The sequence below is a fragment of the Chlorocebus sabaeus genome, chromosome 4 (assembly GCF_047675955.1).
Source record: "Chlorocebus sabaeus isolate Y175 chromosome 4, mChlSab1.0.hap1, whole genome shotgun sequence".
NCBI lineage: Eukaryota > Metazoa > Chordata > Mammalia > Primates > Cercopithecidae > Chlorocebus > Chlorocebus sabaeus.
Window position 1 is genome coordinate 34,822,167 of NC_132907.1, and position 15,127 is coordinate 34,837,293.

General features: G+C 39.8%; 1 long non-coding RNA gene across 1 annotated transcript; it reads right to left on the reverse strand.

Annotated features, from left to right (window-relative positions):
* Nucleotides 1–9,476: 9,476 nt before the first annotated feature.
* LOC103225112 (uncharacterized) lies at nt 9,477–12,600 on the reverse strand. Its single transcript, XR_005234664.2, has 2 exons — nt 12,330–12,600; nt 9,477–11,093 (listed from the first exon to the last, which is right to left on the reverse strand). It is a non-coding gene; the product is annotated as an uncharacterized lncRNA (long non-coding RNA).
* Nucleotides 12,601–15,127: the final 2,527 nt, after the last annotated feature.

The window sequence follows — 15,127 nt, forward strand, 5'->3', positions numbered from 1 at the left end:
TGCCATGGGTCAGGTTCTTGCTGTGTCTTTGGCACATATTATCTTTAAGTCTCTCATCAACTCTGCAAGGAAGGAACAATTGTCGTTCACAGTTTACAGCTGAGAAAGCTGAGGCTCAGATTATTTCAGTAAGCTGCCTGAGGACACGCAGCTAAGTGGCAAAGCCAGGATATAAACTTCATGTGTATGTTCACCAAGTCTCCGCTTAGTCCTCCATGAAATTTTGAGAGTTATTTAAAATGACATATGTGAAAGTGTTTTGAAAATGGCAAAGTTCCTTGTAAATGCCTGTTATTATTATCATACCGATGAATATAAATTACTTAACATCTATTTACCGAGTTCCTTATAGATATTTAGCACTGAGTCAGATTTCATTTTGGACAATCCATGGAATTATTTCTCTAATGTAGTATCACATAAGATGCATCATAAATAAATCTTAAATATTTTCGAGTGGAAATTTCTTCCATCCTTGGGACCAGGTCCTTCTTCCTTTTTCCTTCTTCCTTCCTCCTTCCTCCTTCCTCCTCCACCTCCTCCTCCTTCTTCTTCGTTGTCGTCGTCGTCGTCGTCTTCTTCGTCGTCGTCTTCTTCTTCGTCGTCGTCTTCTTCTTTCTCCTTTTTTTTTTCTTTTTTTGAGACTGGGCCTCTGTCACCCAGGCTAGGATGCAGTGGCACAATCATGGATAGCTTACTGCAGCCTCAACCTTCTGGGTTCAGCTACTGGAGAGGCTCCCTCCTCAGCCTCTCCAGTAGCTGGGACCACAGTTATGGCCACCACACCCAGCTAATTTTTTTTATTTTTCTAGAGATGGGGTCTCACTATGTTGCCTAGGCTGATCTCAAACTCCAGGGCTCAAGTTACCCTGTTTCAGCCTCCCGAAGTCCTGGGATTAGAGGCATGAGCCACCCCACCCAGTCTGGGTTTTAGTTTCTTTTTGATCATATTTGGAGAGGAAAAGAAAAGCAGCAAATTTGCTAATCAAAATTGAGTCAATGTGTCAAGAAACAAAACCAATTAAATGTAGTCCAACCTTGAGAATCAGCAAGTAAAAACCCCTGAAGCCAAGAGGGCTAACAGGAGAACTGAAGGAGAGGAGAGAAATATAGCATAAGAATTTTCAAACCTCTGCTTCAAATTCTTGTATTTAGAAATGGTCTGGGCCAGCAGTGTAACTCTCCCTGTCTGGTTCTTCGTTGTTTATATTTTGGAGTCTTTAATGACCAATTGGGTTGCTGAAATTTAGTTGAAGAGTTTATTCTTGATTCTGAGGTATAAGACTTTCTGTGTGAAGATGGCTGGGAATCCACACAACTCTCCTAAAATAAGCACCAAGTTTTGGAAAGAATTTTCTCTTGTGAAAAATATCCATTTCCAAAGAGAGGCATCAGCATGAGATTGCTTTTTTTTTTAACCCCCCGCAAAGAGAAAGCTGAGGGGAGTCAGTCTGTGAAGCAGCCAGGAATCAACTTTCATGACACATTTAACATTCAAGGCAGACTTTTCCCTTGGTCTTTTGGAAGAACTGCTGACATCTCAATGAAAGTTCATGAAATTATGTAGAGGAATCAGCTGAGTCTAGAAATAAGCTGTTCCTTATTGTTTCCCCTGTTTCCTTATATATAAAGAGTGGGTAAAAAGAAGCACCTTAGAAAGTCATTGTGAGATTAAATGGCATAATGCATGCACATCTCCTGGCACAAACTAATCACCACTGTTGTGTTCTAAGCCAGTTTCATAAATACGCTTATCCAGTTGTTTTTTAAGTCTCAGTGTGAACTATTTATTCTGTTTGGCCCATGTGGATATCTAAAGAGTTCACAAAAATGCTTTCAAACTGAGAAAATATGGAGGAAGCCGCTTTTCTAGGCTTCATCAAGGATCTGTATTGGGTAGAATAGAATCTTTGTTTGGGTTTGGTGAGAGTTTCATGACACAGGGTTTTATAGAGAGGGAGCTAATACCATTGGGTGGCTGATCAGCTAGGTGGAATGAATGTGGGGCCACTCGTTCATGCATTTTTCTGCATGTGAGATGGGATAGGGTAGCCCTTGTACAGTTCTTCTGTCAGAGATCTTGGTCACATTTCAGTCTACACTGGGCTAAGGCAGAAACCCTTATGGGAGGATAGGACCACTACTTGGCCAGGCTTTGTTTTCTTTAGCTCAGAGCCTGGAATTGGCTAAATTTGAACAGACAACATTAAAAAAAATAAGGCAATTATACAAGTGATATTGTAAAGAAAAAGCTAGATACCATAAGAGCTGGATACCAGCTCAGTGTTGCTGTTTGGATTTGATCATATTATTTCTTGAGTACAGGAACAAGAGGGCAGCCTAACATTGTCCCTGAAGTCCTCTGCCCACAGCCAGTCAGATCCATGTCCAACCTTAGCAGCTAGGATGCTGGCCATCCACATGGCCCAGCTCCCATTTGCACAAGTTCTGGGACTAGGGTGAGGGTATTCTTTTTATAATGCCTTTTTAACACAATTCTGGCATTTTCGGAGAGAGAGTCAATATTTTAAGCTCTGGGGACTCAACTTGTGCTCTGCTTCACCTTTGGCTAGGATCCTCTAGTGGAATGGGCTCTGCCCAGGGAGTCAGTGACTGCTGTTTGCTGGTTGATTTTAGACAAGTTCCTTTATGTCTGTGGACCTCCTTTTCATCTGAGCAAAGACATCTGTAACCTGAGTCACAGCACAATCTTTGTGGTCTAACTCTGGGGCATGGAAAAATGTGTGTGTGTGTGTGTGTGTGTGTGTGTTTGTGTGTGTGATTTCTCCTCTCCAGTCACTGGTTCTGGGTATGTTCCTCCAAACTGTTCTTGCATTTTTTCTATTATCCAAACTTTTCTGTGCAGAAGAACAAGATTTAAGTTTGAATGGATTATTGTTTCTTTTCAGATAAACAACTGCTGATAGTCAGAGGATGACCTATTTCTGAAGCAGACAACCAAGGAGAAGTTTATGGCTTTCTATTCTTTAGACCAAACCAGTGTTCCTTCTTTGAACATATGTTATAGAACTTGACTAATTGCCCTGACAATATGTTGCCAAAGTTTTCTTGGCAATAGATCAAAGTGTGTAATATACTAGCACATCAGCTTTGCAGAGCTCAGACAATGAGAAAACAGATAGGGGTGGGAGAAAGCACTCGAAGTTAATTTTGGAGTCAGACTTTGATAGAAAAGAGGATAGGACTAATTGATTTCTGAAAGAATTACAAGTGGCTGGCGTGCCCCATGCCTCACACTGTAATCCTAATACTTTGGGAGGCCAAGGTGGGAGGGTCTCATGAGGTCAGGGGTTTGAGACCAACCTGAGCAACATAGTGAGACTCTGTCTCTACAAAAAATAAAAAAATTAGCCAGGCTTAGTGGCATGTGCCTGTGGTCCCAGCTGCTCGGGAGGTTGAGGTGGGAGTATCACTTGAGACTGGGAGGTTGAGGCTGTGGTGAACCATGTTCACACCACTGCACTCCAGCCTGGGCAACAGAGCAAGATCCTACCTCAAAAAAAAAAAAAAAAAAAAAAAGAATTGCAAGTGGTCAATACATAAGAAAAGATGCCTAACACCTAACCCTCCTAATTAGTATTCTGATTATAAAGATAACAATGCTATAATTTCCCTGCATCATTTTGGCAGAAATGTGAATGGGTGGTTGAACTTGGTGTGCCTGTGAGTTTGAGGAAATGGGCATGCTCATACAACTACCTAATACAACCTTTGGGAGGGCAGGTGGCCGATACATACTGAAATGTGAAATGTATAATCTTCTTGCCCAGAAATTCTGGGTCTAGGACTTATCCTAAGAAGACAACTATACGAATGTAAAAATAGATTTATGTAGTGTGTCTGCAAAAGCATATTCATGGGGAAAATGAGAAATAACTTCAATGTTTATCCATAGAGAACTGGTATAGTAAATTATGATAAATACCTACCGTGAAATCCTGCATAGTCAATAGAAATGATGGTGTAAAGCTTCATATATTAATGTGAAAAATTACTTAATGGTACAAAACAGATTATGAAACACAACGATCATGTTTCTGTACAGTTATATTACTAGAAATATGGGAGGTTGTTCATTTAAATGTTAACAATTAGAATTTCGGGCTACCTTTACTTCCTTTGCTATTTAACTGTTTCCTCTCACACCTATCAACTCCATGTCCTTAGGGAAAATTAGTTAACCTTTCTCACTCTTGGTGAAAATGAAGATAATACCAAACTCTTATAGGTTATTGTGAGAATCAAGCAATAATATTCATGTCAATCACCTAGTAAAAAATGTATTTTGATTTTTTTGGTCATACACAGTTTCCTTTTTTCTTTCATTATATGAGTACAAACAGCTGTGTCCCTATGCCCAAGATTCAAAGAGAGAAAGCTACGTGGGCTTTTGAATAACTTCCACTTATTTTAATGCAGGGAAAGCTCTAGTTCCAAATATGTGGAGCAGTATTTTCCTAAGGCTGCAGTGTGTCAGAAAAAGGCCATATTGAGTCATTGTTTTCTGAAGCCAAGAGAGGAGATTGAGAGACGGATGCTGATGGTCAGGCTAAAATAATATTTCATTCCTGTCATCCTTAGGCAGTTTAAGACCAAGTGATTTTGGATAGATCTACAGTTTCCCTCTCGGTTTGGAAGAACAAAGCTTTTGTTATTTATGTTCTTACACAACAGCGCTTTGTCCTATACTCAGGAGCATGCAAAGCAAACAGAAGATTTCCTGAAAGGCCATCCCATTTATGGTGAGGAGTGAGTCCAAGAGGTAAGTAGACATACTCAGCTACAACCATCTGCAGAGGGCCCACATTGGCAGCAAAAGGAAATAGCCAAGACTCACAGGAGCACAACAGCCAGTCAGGTTTGGGATTCACTTCTCCGATATTGTGCCAAATCGGCTGGTGGACTCAGCCGTTCTGAAACTCGCTGTTCACTTGGGGCCTGCTTTGCTCTACAAAACAAATAGCCCTGTTTTGCTTTCCATATCTGAGGCAGAAAAATAAAAACGGCAGTATTTTGAGTGTTTTTCATTGGGAATTTCTGGTCCATAGATAATTATTTCAGATACCCCTGTGTAATCTTTTCAGAGCTGCTGAAAACTGTGGAATAGGGGATAATTAGGGCTCAAGAGATTTCATTAATGGTTAAAGGATTATTAGAAGGAACATACTGTATCCCTCTTCTTATTTCTTTTCCTGCACTAAAACAACTCCTGGCTTGCTACCATACTTCCGCACCCATGTGCAATTTTCACTTAGCAAAAGGTCAAGTCTAAGTAGAATCTCTGAAATTGGGATTGATTCTGATTGGTAATAATGCTAGCTAGTAAGCATTGAAAACTTGTACCAGGTTTTCTGTTAAGTAGTCTGCATGCACTGTCTCAATGTTTCTCAAGGAGTGGTCCGTAGATCACTGGCTTTACAAACATTGATGGGTGGTGGTGGGTGTGGGCAATGAAAAGGCAGATTCCTAGACTCTACTCTAGATCCATGGCATCAGCATCCTGTAGTGGGAGCAAAGGATCTACCATTTTAGCAGGTGCCTTGGGTCATCCTTATGCACACGACGTTGGAGAGCCACTGTGTTATTTCCTAGTGCAAGTGTGACTCAATGTAATCTGCTTTCTTTCCACTCCTCTGATTTCTGTGTGTAAATTCTCATGACAAAAGTTAGACAAAGTACCATGGACTGTAAGATATAGAGCAACTCATGTCTCTTTTAGTTGCTGGTGAGTTCAAATGTATCTCCATGGCCAAATTGTTTTTGAGGCACTATGTGTGACATTTATCTCTATTGTGGGAGGGTTAAAGAAGTGAGAACTCTTTCCTTGCTTAGTGGTGGCCTGTGCTCTGGAGGTAGAGAGGAAGACACAGGGGCCATGGAGGTGGGACTTACAGGTGTTGTACAGGTTGTGTAATCGTGATGGTTACCCTGCATGGAGAAGGGAGAGCTTGGCCTTTTCCTTGGCCCAGGGCTATGCAAATAGGGCTGGCCCACTTCTGAGAGGGGAAGGCAGCTGATATGCAGGTGTGATTCCCTAGGGCCCAGAAAGACTTGCCTGCCTTCTGTCTTTGCTGTCATGCTTCATGAGGCCTGAAATGTTCACTGGTGGTTATTTCTCTGGTTCTCAGCTTTAGTTCTAGAAAGACCCTATTGAAATGACATGCCACTTGGAAGATAGCAGGAACATTTACTTATATTTTCACCGACTGGTTTAATCTGCTGCTCTGGGGATGACACACAAAAAGATTTAGTTGATGGGAGGGAGGATAGGCCCCTTTGTGGGCCACAAAGAAGTAGCTGGGGAGCCCAGGGAGACTATTGTGGGGGCAGAAGTGAGGAGGAAATGCTCTAAAGACAAACTGGACCTGTGTCACAGTTCCAAAGGCTGTCCACCAGAATACATTGTTTTCCTGAAATTCTCCAGCCTCTTCCATCATTTTCTTCTCAGTGAATGTCCAGTGCCGAATAACTGCCCCCTCAGTCACAGGACTGGACTGCAGCTGTGCCTGCAGGTGGTGAGGCTCAGTGGCACAAGTGGCTCTGGGAGGGAGTCTTGATGTTGGATTCTGTAGCTGCACAAGCAGAGGGGGAAGAGGAGGTAATTACCCACCTCTGAATATGAGATACCCCCGCCCCCAATGCATTCTTCTGCCAGGAGCAGGATCATTAGAATAAGTGAGACTTAGCTTATCTCATTCAACTCCTTGCCAGGCCCCAGGCAAAGCTTTCAAATATACAATCATTTCCAGAGACTATGTTGGGATCCCCTGCATTTCTTTATCCATTTGTTGAGAAGGACCAGAGATGATGCCTAAGTTTAGTCAAGAGTTTGTTTGTGGGTCCAATAAGCCTCACATTTGATTTTATTGGAATTTTAATCTTGCAGAAATTACCTTATGTTTCAATTTTACAGCATTTTTTTGTTACACTGAAAACATCCCTCAATTTTTCCAATGTTTATTTGTCCTCTAGTGCTAATTTATGTGGTAAATGGTACTGGTTCATTAATTTACTCAGCAGGGAGTAACCACCTTTCATGGGGAGGTAGTGGCTAGGAAGGGGTTTCTAGTGAAGGCACTCATTTTTCTTGGTCATCATGGTGGGTGCTGGGGAAGGGTGTTCAGTTAGAGGGGCTGCATTTGCAGAAACATGACTCTGTGTGTGAGCCTGGACTCTCAGGAATAGGAAGCAGGTAGGTGCGGCGGGTGGGTATTTATGTGACAGTGGACAGTGGAGGAAGATAAGGACGAAGATCACTCATGAGTAGTGAATGAATGAATGATTGTGTACAGAAGTCTATACTCCTTCTCTGGGGTGGCTATGCCTTCACCAAGCAGACTCTGTTCTTTCTTCTACTGTTTCTTAGTGAGCACGTCTAAGTCTCGGTTGATATTCTCTTGCTCTGAGAAATTTCTCATCAATGGGAGGAGAAAATATAATTAGCTTCAACATTAGCTCATATTTAAGCTGAGAATTCAGCATGAATTCCACACATGGTTCATGTAGTTTGGATAATCAGCATAGCTGTTCATGATAGGTAACCCTCTTTTCTCCTTCAAATCATTTTTGGTTTGGTTACCATGACTGAAGCTTAATGACTTCCATTTTTTTTCCCCCCTCATGCAGGAATCTTTAAATGGTCTAAACTTTGTACGAACTATCATATGAATCATGTCTACTACAGTTACGCCTTCTGTGTCACGTTCTGGGTTAGTGTCCTTGCATGACACAGGAAAATGCAGGGCAGAGTTAAAAGTGTCAAATGAGAACCAGGCAAAAAACTGATAATTAATAGTGACTGACACACTTCACTGTGCTGTTATCTTAGAGGCCTTAAGGAAAAATCTTACTTACAAATATCAGTTGAAATGCAATATGTGATGTTAGTAGACACATTTCACCACATCTGGTAGTTCATTAATTCACCTTCATTTTCTTTTTCTTTTCTTCTTTTTTTTTAATCTTTTTTTTTTTTATACTTTCAGTACTAGGGTACATGTGTACAATGTGCAGGCTTGTTACATAGGCATACATGTGCCATGTTGGTTTGCTACACCCATCAACTCGTCTTTCACATTAGGTATTTCTCATAATGATATCCCTCCCTCAGTTCCCTACCCACTGACAGGCCCTCATGTGTGATGTTCCCCACCCTATGTCCAAGTGATCTCACTGTTCAATTTCCACCTATGAGTGAGAACATGCAGTATCTGGTTTTCTGTCCGTGTGATATTTTGCTGAGAATGATGGTTTCCAGTTTCATCCATCTCCCTGCAAAGGACATGAACTCATCCTTTTTTATGGCTGTGTAGTATTCCATGGAATTCACCTTCATTTTCAGTATTGTATATGTTTATTGCAGTGAGCTTAATCCTAATACAAATGACAATTTTATTTTATTTTTATTTATGTTTTAAAATTTTTTTCTTTGAGATAAGATCTCACTCTGTCATGAAGGCTGGAGTGCAATAGCATAACCATAGCTCACTGTAGCCTCCAACTCCTGGACTTAAGTGATCCTCCCAACTTGGCCTCCCAAGTAGCTGGGATTACAGGTGTGTGCTACCATGCCCAGCTATTTATTTATTTATTTCTCTTTTTTGTAGAGATGGGGGTCTTGCTATATTGCCCAGGGTGGTCTCAAACTCCTGGATTCAAGTGATCCTCCTGCCTTGGCCTTCTAAAGGGCTAGGATTATTAAAGGGGCAAGCCACCATTTCTAGCTGACAGTTTTCTTTTAATGAGCAGTCACCATATAATAGGCTCAGTTCTAAGCATATTTGCCCATTTCATCTTCACACCAGCCTAGGAGGTAGTTGCTGTGTGTGGCACCCTTTCATATAGGAGGAAACTGAGGCATAATGCTGTTAAGTAGCTTGCTCAAGGTCCAACAATTAAGAGTCAGAGCTGGGATTTGAACCCAGGTGGCCGGACTCCAGAGTTTCTACCAACCACCATGTTATACTGCTTTACATGTTTAAAGCAAAGACGTGGTTTTAGCATCAAATATTAACAATGCACTCCCCATATTTTTCTTATTAAATGTAATTGCCAGTTTTTGTTTATGTCATTGTCCTAATGTTTTTGAGAAACTTAGACAAAGAGCAAGACCACAGATAAATGGATCCTTCTGTTCAGGTCTCATTACCTAGAAGAGTTTTGACTACAATATATGAGTACTAAAGGTTGATGGTTTATGCTAATTTTAAGTGTAATATATTTCAGAATTTTGTCACATGCATTATTAGTGTGATTTCCTATTCATGGCCTTAGGAGAGACTGATTTAAACAATAACAACAACAACAACAACAACAACAACAAAATACAACAAAAAATTTCCCCAATGGGCCAAGAGCAAATTTTAATTTGAGGTCCATTTGTCCAGATAAAGTGTTTTGTTATCTGCACCAAGAATGTGAGCTTTATCCTTATAGTGACCACAGACTCCCATCTCTAGTATCACGATTTTTAATTTGAATCAAAGCATTTTTTTTTTTTTTTTTTTTTTTGCTTTGTTAAGGTGAGGCAGGCCTTCTTGCTGATATTTTAAAAAGCAACTATTTTTCTTTCGGTTTACACTATAAGACTCCCTGTTTGCAGTGAAACTGTCAGCAGATCTCTACCAGGAAACTGGTTCCAAGGTCTAGGGTTTCCTGAGGTAGAGGCTGGTCCTGTGAAAATAATGGGGCTATTTATCCATGTCACCTGGAATGGAGTTAATACCCTGCCAGTCTTAGTTGATGTGACATGCTAACAGGATGAGGCTGAACGTTTTCTATAGTTTACTCATGAGTGACTTTCTTTGGCTTACGTAAACGGCAAGGCCAGACAAATTAGCTTATAGACCTAGAAATCATTCTTGGCCCAGATTTTGAGACACTTTTCCATCAACCATAGTTGCTCTAATACCTGAGATTTGCTGACAGTGCTTGGTTCAGAAAAAGGTTCACTTTCCTGAGCAATTTTTCTTTTATTGGGATCATCTTAATTCTTGTTTGCGGGGTTGAGATGAAGTAATTGTGAGCCAGGACTGCACTTAGCTATTTGGGTGACCCTTGTATACCATGAGCTTCTTAGATAGGGCTGATGTTTTCTGATTAACCAGAAAACATTAATTGATCGTGATGACAAGAGATAGTCTCTCTAGCCAGAACCTGCTAATACAATTCCTGATGAATTGAGAATGATGTCTGAAGGAAGCAGACTCTGACATGGTGCATTAGTAATTTTAGGCAAAAGAGGATAATGGTACTAGTATGTATGTTTTTTAGTTTCCTCTTCCATTGCTTTGCTTTGCACAGGCTGAAGAAAATAAATGTAAACAGCATATTATGGTGGCTCAGGGTGGATAATAATGGGACATCACTTCCTTTGTTTCAGTGTGAGGTTGCCCCTGATATGTGACAGCTCCAAGGACTAAATATTTTCAATCCCCAGAAAAATCTCGAGTCCCAGTAACATGTTTCAGGTTCTCATGATTATTAGGATTATAGGAGGGGAAGGCAGTGCTGGTCTTTTAAAAACTCTCGTCATGAATGTGTTCTGGAGTGAACATTACTTACTAACAGATGAGCAGCTTGAAGTTGAGTCAAACAAAACTTTTAGTGTTTGTAAGGGTCAGGGAGCCAGGGGACAGTCTGTAACTCAGTTGTATGTTGACACAGAGAATGTACAAAAGCTGTGAAAGTTTCCACTCAGATGACTGTGGATGGTTGCTGGCGATGGTCTTGGGCAGTAAGAGTTTTCTTCAGAATTGTAGGAGGTGAAGTCTTTCTATGGGAAATTTTTGGACAAGAATACAAATGAAATGACTTGTGTGCCTCAGTTTAGAGTATTCTTGGCCTTGTCTGTCAACAAATGGAGATTTGAACATGGGAATTCTAGGGGGGTTTAATGAAATTTTATTAAGGAGATGAGAAGCAGGGAGTCTGTGTTGAAAATTCAATAAAGGGCTTGTTTTCCATCTCAGCCTGGATAATCTATGTTATCTTCCAGTAAAGGGGGTAACAATTCTAACAACCTGGCTTCCTTAGAAGTTTCCATTCTCACATAGTCACCAAAGGCAGCAGCACTGTCAAATAAACAAAGGTTTAATTAAATAAAAACTATTTAAACAGAGCAGAAATATTCTTCCCTGGCTAGTCACAGATTGGACAATTCAAAGAACAAACCCTGGGGGGAAATTGCCAATGGATTACTTTTTCTGTTTTCTGTCTATTGCCATGTTTTTCTTTCTGGTGTCAAATCTCAAGTTGAATTCAGTCAATTATCTACAGCCAACAAAAAGTGCATAAATGTCTCTTCTGTTACTGTTTATATTTCACCACTAAACAAAGCAAAATTTTCTTCTCAGCTTCTTGCCTTAGGAGCTTATAAGTCCAACAAAACAAATAAAATATTATGTACATTCTATTGTCACTATGAAAGCATAAGGACTGATTTAGTTATGTACAAGTTTATTGCCAAAGTTTTTCTTGTTGCTAATGTTACACTTGCTACAAAATGTGTTAAAGAAACAGACAATTTGCTGAGGATTTGGAAGGATTTGTTATTGTGTTAAGTACATTAAGTATCTAAGGGGTATGGTGTTGGGGTTATGTGTATGTCAGTTTCATATATTTTTTGCTTTCTTATTTTAGTTGCCTCTATAATAATTTTGACTTTAAAATGTTTTCTATAGATCCATTAATAACTGCAAATTTAGAAGCATGGTGTAACAAGTAATTGGTATAACTAACACTAAAATGTAATGGGAAATAAGGATACGATTGTAAAGAAACCAAGAAAAACCTGGGGCAGGGGAGCAGTATTGATTCTCTCTTAGAATTCTTAAGATTCTCTGTTCCAACCCTTCTACCATGGAACATTCTTATGTGGTCTAAGTGTCAAAGGTCAAAGGAACTGGGCAGTAACTTATCTTCTCAATTTTCTCTCTGAACATAGACTATTTTCTTTAAGATATGAAAAACTTTTAATTGTGCTCCTGAAACCCATCCCTCTCCCGTCTCAGCCCCGTTGGCTCTTCTTTCTGTGGGTGGGTGAAAAGCCTGCTCATCTGAGAAGGTAGCTCTGAAACTGTTCTGGAAAATCCTCTATTTTCCTCCACAAATGATCGTTTTAGTTTCAAGTTTATTTCAGGTTCATTATTCTACCCCTCCTCAGACTTAATAAGAAATGATCCTGCACAAGATTAGAATAGGAAAAGGTAAAATAAAATCGAAGCTTATCTAGTTGCCTCAGCGACTTTATGCTTATCACTTTCAGTCAGCATTATTCTACTAAAAATAAAAAGAAAGATGAAAATTACCTCAGGCGTTTGCTGCCGTGCCTGCCCTTTGGTTTCTGGGACGACTCGGGTCCTGAAGCGCGGGCACAGTTGGGATTGCAAAGCCGGGAAGAGACCTTGCTCCAGGTGTAGCTGCGTTTTCCCCAGATCACCTGTCCTTTTCCCCTCCAACAAGGAAGCTGTGATTTTTCTCTGGCCTTTAGAGTCAAAGTGATTCCAGATAAGTAGATTAATGTGTAGAATATCTCTTCTGTGTTGTTCCGGTGCAGCCCTTTCAGCTTTCCAGAGCCAGTTAGACTTGTTATGAGGAGCTAAGTGATTGGCTGGCTCTGGAGCTCAGTTTCATAGATTATAGCCCAGCGTACGAGAAGCACGAGTCCTATAGTTGGCGTACCCAGAGGCCTGCCAGTTCCTGCCTTAATGCATATGTAGTCGTAATTGAGTTCTGACACGGCCTTGGATGTTTCTGTCCTAAATAGATGACATTGCATCTTCAAGACTGTGTGAGTAATCCTGAATTTTTTTTTTTTTTTTTTTTTTTTTTTTTTTTTTTTTTGAAGCTCAGTAAATTAATTACATGCCCTGGGAGGGAGTGATTGTAAGTAGAAAATACTGAACTAGCAGATGATTCGTTTTTAAGGCACTGTACTATGTGTATCAAGTTCAAAACGATGAATCTTAAAGCTTCTAAGACCTGGCAGGGTTATTCCAGCTTTGTGCCATGAATCACAGTCAAGCCGCATATTGAAGGAGGCTGTTTGATGCATTTGCTAGCTCTGTTTGTTTTATGGGGTCAGTAAAGTGGCAGAGGTCCAACAGGGGCAGGTTAAAGCGGGATGCTGGGATCAAAGCAGTGGCTTAGAGAGCACGTGAGTCAGGCAAGTTTTAAGGTTTCCCACCCCCACCATCTCAGTCCAAAACTGAGAGTGAGCATCCAATATTATAATAAATGCTTTGGGGACACGGGTGCACAGCAGATAGAGCGCAGGAAAAGGAGAAATGTAGAATGATGGCAGCAATGCTTTCGTTCACTGTAATCTGCAGCCAGCTGAAGACACACACTATGAATAACTGAAACATTTTATATGAACAAACATGCTCTTCAGTGCTTCTGTTTATGTGGTAGAGGGCTGAATGAAACACCATGAGCTTGTTGTAAAAAGCCTTATAAAAGTACATTAAACACATACAGACACAACCATAACAGAAGAAAGTATATGGATTGGAATTTGTGATTGGAGCAGATCAAATTAACCCAGGGAAGCTGTTGTTAGGTTTGTATGGTTGCTGAGGGTAACTTCTGTTGTTGACAGGGTTTAGGATAAAGCTGGAGCAGACTGAAGTGAAAAACTAGAAAACATCAGCATTTCATTACCTTCTATAGCATACACCGCAGGATAGAATTAATACTGAGTATAGACTGGTAAAGGTGAGCAGTTTACTTTTTGCTTTTAAGTCATTATTGATTTCTCCTAGCCTATCACAAAAAATAATAGGGCTTTTGCCTATGAAATTAGAGCTTAGAAATAATTTTCTTCCTCCCAAATAATTTTTATACTTTTTCTCAATACAGCACAAAGCTAGGTCATTTTAAAAAATGGGTTGTTTTTCAAGTTACTTTTTGTCTTTTTTTCCTCTTTAAACCTGTAGATACAAATGTATATATTTGTGTTATGTATAACTCTCAAGCATAAATCATTTGAACAGTTTTTAAAATCATAGGCTCCTGTGGCAAATATAAACTTTTAATAGTTATAGTTGGTAATTACTAGCCAATTCCTATAAAAATAATATTAGTAGTTGATTTTTGATTGCACCTAGTTAAACAACTGGCATGATTTAACCAGTAGGAGAGATATATTAGTTGTGTTTTACGTAATTTTGTGTTTCGATCACACTGGAAATGCAAAGTTTTGTTGTTAAAAATATTTTTGCTTTCTGAAATATTACCCCCTTTCAGATCACACCAATGAATGAAGTTTATAGAAAGAAAAGAAGCCAACATAGACTCCTTTTCTGTATCAACCAAATATATGCAAAACAGATAGATTTTTAAAAATGTAATTTTAATACATTCCTTTAGAAACACATTTACTTCGTGAAAAAACAGTATAATGGGTTCATTTATTGACCCAGAATAGCGAGTTGATTTATTGAGTTTCTGTAGCCATAGACACGAATAGTAATGGTTGGCTCATTCTTAGCTATACATTCCTAACTGTATTAGTGGGAGAAAGGAGTGCATCTATAAAAGAAATATAATCCCATCCCTCAAGGTGGTTTGGAGCCCATCTAAGAGTAAGAAGTAGTAGAGTTGAAGCTGCTCTATCTGAATCAGCTCCTGACTTCAACTCAGCTCCTCTTTTTCCTTGGGTCCATGTGGCCCACTTGGTGTAGTATTCATATCTCCTTCTACCTTTTCATACCTTCATTGTTTACGTTACCTTGCTTGGGTGCTTATTGAGATGAATGACATAAAAATGCTTAATTATCAAACATTAATCAGCTACCTATATAATTCAGAGGATGTTTAAACCCAAGGCTCAGGGAAATTCTGGTGGGCGTATACTAGGAGTATTTATATCTTGCACCCGTTCTTTCCTCTGGGACCTCCATCTCTTCAGTTCTTCCTGAGATGCCAGAGTCATATCTGTTACTTGTGAAAGAATAGAGCTTTAAGAAAAGGAGTCTAGAGGTGCCAGGTGCCCAGTGGACAGTGGGCTGGGGGCAAGGCATGGTGGGGAAAGCAAAAAAAAAAAAAAAAAATCTCCCAAATAACAGTAGTTGATCTTTCTTCTATCCACTCCTCTCAATTTTCT